Source organism: Rhea americana, unplaced genomic scaffold (genome assembly GCF_003343005.1).
Source record: "Rhea americana isolate MKP2758 unplaced genomic scaffold, rheAme1 scaffold_1, whole genome shotgun sequence".
In the NCBI taxonomy this organism is placed as follows: Eukaryota; Metazoa; Chordata; class Aves; order Rheiformes; family Rheidae; genus Rhea; species Rhea americana.
In genome coordinates this window covers 17,734,175-17,739,526 of record NW_028185038.1, presented here as the reverse complement: position 1 = coordinate 17,739,526, position 5,352 = coordinate 17,734,175, and positions in this window count along the sequence as shown.

The following is a 5,352-nucleotide window of genomic DNA, read 5'->3' as shown; positions in this document are numbered from 1 at the left end:
CCCCCCCCCGGCCCTTTTCCTATGCCGGGTCTGCGGGAGGGGGCTGGCAGGGACCCCCGCGGCGCAGCGGGCTGAGCCGGGCACGGCCCCTCCGGTCCTCCCCAGGCTGCTTTAGGACGATGCTGCAGGGGTTTTTGAAGGGGGGGGGGGACACGACACCCCTGCTATCGCCCCCTCCAGCACCCCAGCGCCGGCGGCCCGTCCCACCCGGTCCCCGGTGCCTTTCCCCCCATGCACAAGGCTGAACTTTTCTCCCCGGAGGCAGCGGCACCAGCGTTGCAGCCGGTCCCCGGCACCCGCGGCGGCGGCTCTTCCTCCCGCTGGGGGAGCGTCTCCCCCCCCCCCCAACCCCGGTGCCCCCGGGCCAGGGGACTGGAGGCATTTGCAAACTTTTCCTGCTGTCCGCGGCTGGTCGAGGCTGGAGGCAGAGCCCTTTCGCTGGGGAGGCTCAGTACCTCCCGGGCGACTGTCGGGAGGGGGACAGGGACCACCGCGGTGGGGGAGAAGGGGAGGATCTCCGTCCTTCACCTCCCTGCAAGGTGCCGGGGAGTTTGGCTCCCCAAACCCAGGCTGCGGAGTCAGCGCTGCTAAACCTCCCTCCCTCTGTGCGTGTGTGTGCTGCAACCGAAACCTGCGTATTGATGCTCTCCGTTTATCAGACATATGCCCCTAAATTATGTAGACAGGCAGAAGTGATCTAAACACCGAGCCGCACATGGTTTTGGTAGAAATATAATACTCCGGCGGCAGATGAGTTCCTCCCAGATAAACAAACCCACTTGCACAGCCCCAGCAGGGCTAAGTGCTGTTTGGGTTTGTAGCGGCTGCATGTGGCTGTTACATACCCAGCCCCGAGGAAACCCTCCTCCTGGAGCCCCATCTGCTCCCTTTTCCGCGCGGGGATGAAGCCCTCGCCGTGCCGGCGCAGGGCAGTGGATGGCACGAAACCTGCCGCGCTCGCCTGTCCGAAGGGACCGGGTGGAAAGCACGCGGCCGTGCTCCTCGCCCGTGAAACTTCCACCCGAAAGTCTGCTCCGCTTCGGTTTCCAGCCCTGCCGCCGCCAGGCAACCATCAGCGGCCGTGCGAGAGGGCTCGGGCTGAACGCACCTGATTTTCATGGCTTCCCTCTCCGCTGCTGGGATGTCGTGTGCGGGATGCGATGTGCTAGCGAGGACATGGGGACAGGGGGGACCGGGGCTGTCCAGGTCACTGGGGCGAGTGGGGTGCAGAGGGGCGGTTTGGATCAGCAGCCCAGGGATGCTTTTATTCCTGGGAAGGAATAAAGGTTTCAGGGGATTTTGCAGCCAATGCAATTCCTCCCATCCTTCTAGGGATTTATCTCGAGTGTGCACCAGCACTGCACAAATATTTTGGAAGGCATAAAGCGTGCTAACTTATTTTCTTTATCTGTCCTCGATTTCACCCGGGTCTTGTTTATTGAAGCTGGCTAAACCCCGGAGTGGGTAGGACCGGCGGAGCACGGGGTCGCTTTGCCTTCTCCGTGATTTTAATTACAGCGTGTGCCTCCCAGTGTGAGATTAGGCGCTTCCTTCCCCCGGCTAAGCCACTGTCTTAAGGTCTTGGGGATCAGAGCAGTGTGTTGTTCGCAGTTTTAATTGCCTTGGAAAGTGTTTGCTTGCTTGTTTGTTTGTTTCTATCCGGGACCCTTCGTCAGAGCTGGGCTTCAAGCAGCGCAACAGATGTGTGCCTGCTTTTTGTGCACAGCTAGGTTTAAACACGCAACCCCAGCCCCATCGCGAAAGCCTGGGATTTTCTTCCCTCCTCTGCCCAGACCCATCCTCCGTGGGGGTGTCTCCTTTCCTAAAGGACCACTCCAAGGCTTTGCCTTTCTGCCCCCTCTTAAATTTGCAGCGCTTGGTAAAATCAGAAAGATGCAAAATAAATGACAGATGCATGATCTAAGTGTTGTTTATGTCCAAGACGGGTGTTTTAAAATACTCGCTGATGATCAATCATGCTGCTGCTTGGAAGCTTTAGCTTGATGATCATAACTGCCTTGTAGGCGCTGGAGACTGTTAAATCTGTTCGGTGTGCAATCCAGCACCTGGGTAGCAGAGTGAGAAGTGCTATAGAAAATCCTAAGAGAGGCACCAAACTTCTCCACCGGGAAAGGAAATATTCCAGCCTTTCCTCCTGCTTTCACCTACAAGCCTCCCTGCCTGCATTCGCAGCGTGGCTGGTGCTATGCAGGCTGGAGATGCGGCGAAGCAGAGGGCTCAGCACAGGCGTGAGACCTACAACCATCAGCTGCCACTGGAGAGGCAGAAGTGGCCTTTGGCAGCCAGATCCCTGGAGGGTGGTGGGTTTTGGGGTTCGATTGCATGTTGAGGTCTCTGGATCTGCAGGGGCGAGGTGGGGAGGAGGGACTCTGGAGCCCCTTTTGTGCTGCATCTTTCTGCTTTCGGTGAATCACTTTGTATCCTGATTTCCTTGACTTTGAATGGATATAATAAAACCTACCTCCTTCTCGGAGTGCCAGGGTTTGATTAACATACTCACGCATCCCAAGGATGAAAAACATCGAGAGGTCTTACGCCATTCTGGTGTGCTATGGGTTAATGCCGTGCTGGAATTAATTTCTTGTTTGGAAGGAAGCTCAGAAAAGCTTCCTTTTAGGAATCTGAGAATGACGCTGTCGTGGTAGGCTTGTGCTCAGCTTGCTAGTGTGTTGTGTTCCTACGTACGGAGGGTGTAGAGGTAAGGCATTTGCATTTTTGGAGCTGGCTGTGCCAAAGTTGGTGGCTTGGCATGACATACAGACGTTTTTGAGCAAAACAGCATTCTGCGATCATTTATTTTGAGAGTCACTTGGCTCATCTTGCTGTGGCCTCAGAGCCCCTTATGGCCACCATAGACCTCTTATTAGTCAAGATACCCCCAAAAGTGAGGTCCTATGCTGCTGAGAGCAGCTGGGGGGGGGCAAAGTCACCCCTATTCAATGGCAGTAGCAGGTCTCCCAAGTCCCAGATTGTGTCCTGCCCCCTTGTTCCCCCTAGGCAGGGATGTAGTTTGGGCTATGACAGTCTCCCACAGTGCCTGGTGCTGAGCAAAGACCCTTTCTTGTCACCACCAGCGTGGCGAAAGGCTTCAGAGGGCTCTTTCTCACTTCTTTCTGCTTGCTCATTAGGCTCCGTTAATGGACAGTAACCTCATCAGACGCCCAAGGCCACGGGACTTCCTGTCTGGGCAGCAAGTCTGAGCCACACACTGACTTATTGCAGGATATCGGTTATGAGCGTGCTTCCCTGCATGCATGTCTCGGGGTTAAAAGCTCTGTATATCCCCTAGGTCTGACCTCTCGAGGAGCCTGCGCCAAAAAAGGAGATATAAATATGCAGGGCTCTCAAGATGCTTTTCACTCACACTTTGGGGTACTTTTTAACAGCAAGAAAGTGCTCATGTGCCCCGGTACAGATTGGAAACTGAGGCATGGAGAGGAGAGGTCTCAGTCTGACCCCAATTTGTAAGTGGGAATCTTCACCCACCACCATGAAATCCAGCCTGAACTCCATGTCATACTTAGAAACGAGAGCTGTGACCAGTCCCCTGTCCCTTGAGCTCGTGCTCCAGCAATCAAATGCAATGTTTGGTCAGAATAGGACACTTTTGAGATTGAAATTTTTGCAGCTAAAATGACAGACAGGTGCTTTTAAAATGAGAAAAGCCTCATCTTAGATTAGCACATGGGACAGTTATGCACCCATGAACCTTGGTTCCTGTATCTTTATAATTGAATAATAAATGCTTTTAATAACCCTTGAAAATGGAGAGATTGTTGCAAAAATGAGAAGTATTATGATAGTGACAGTCTGTGTGGCAAATGTTTTGAAACTGGCATTCCTCTTTTGTTTTTTGACTCATCCCACTGGAACTGCCTGGTTTTATTTGTTCCTAATAGGCGCATATGCGCTACTAAGTTTGCTTATTCCTTGCTTCGTCGCATCTCCTAAGATGGAAAACAGCCGCCCAGGCAAAAGGCTCTAAGTCTCTGCTCCATACCCCATACAGTGGGGACCACCGCAGCGTGACACCTTGCCTGCGACCGCCACCTTGATCCCTGCCACCTTTGCAAAAAGGCTCTGTGAACCCTTAGAGATGCTCTGGAAGCTTTTGAGTGGGCGTGCTTTGGTTTGGACACCCGATAGTCAATTCCCATCAGACACCTCTAATCTGCGCAGCTCAGCGCTCCAGCCAGCCTGAGCCTTGCAGGCAACGCACGTTCCTCAACAGCGATTCCTGGAGCAGTCTCCTTCATGGAGAAAGGCAAATCTTTGCTTAAGGGTATTTTTTCCAGTTGTTTTCCATCTTAAATGCTAATGTCTGTAGAAGACACCTAGTGCCATGGGTTGGAGAAGAGCCTGGAGACCTGAACAGGAGCTGTTAGCAGATTGAAAACTGCCATCCGCATTACACAGTCTATCATCAGGTGGCTTTGGCCTCATGTTGGGGATTTTCTCTAGAAAGACTGGGGTCCTTTGCAGGCCCTGTGACTCGCTTTTGCCCCAGGTCTCACTGCTGAGAAGACTTTTCAGCATTGTTTCCACAGCTGATGCTGTAGAACAGAAATCTTGGCCCCAAATGAAACAAACAGGCTGAGATTCGCGGACTTTTGCATGAGGATAGAGAGAAACCACTGCTGAGCCTGACTGGATTTGAACTGGTGACCCGGAATCAAGACCTTCGGTAGCCGTCTCCCTCTGCTTTCACGCCTGATCTCCGAGTTCCCCTGCAGCGGTGTTGTCTGTGCACGAGTGGTCTGACTGGGTTTCCCTACCAAGCCACTAGCTACAAATTTACGGGAGCTGACTGGCACTAGAGTTTGCCTTGTCCTTCTGACAGGGTGAACGTGTGTCTCTAATGCAGATAATATGGGATAGGTTTCCATTAAATGCATTTGCATGATATATACTCACACACGTCCCCCTCCCCAGAGCTCATGCAAGGGCCGGAAGAATAAATCTCGATGCCTGGTGAACCCTCACGCCAGCACTGCACCAAATGCATGCAAATGTTTGCAAAATGAGCTGCTGCGAACTGGCTGTTGAGTCCTTTTAAGCGTAAAACACTATATGGGGGAGGAAAGGTGAGGGAGGTGATAGAGTTTTGTGATCTTCATGTTGTTTTCCTTTAAAATTGCAGTGAGATGGCAAATATTTATTTATTTAGTGTGACTTCTTCTGAAGCGAGTCACATGCACTTGCTAGCAACAGCCCCCTGATGCTCATTCGCAAAGCGCCGCGCTGGCGGGTCTATCAGCATTAAACTGTTTGGTGACTGAGTTTAGAGTTATAGGAATCAGAGCAATGAATTAGCAGTAAATCAAATCCCGG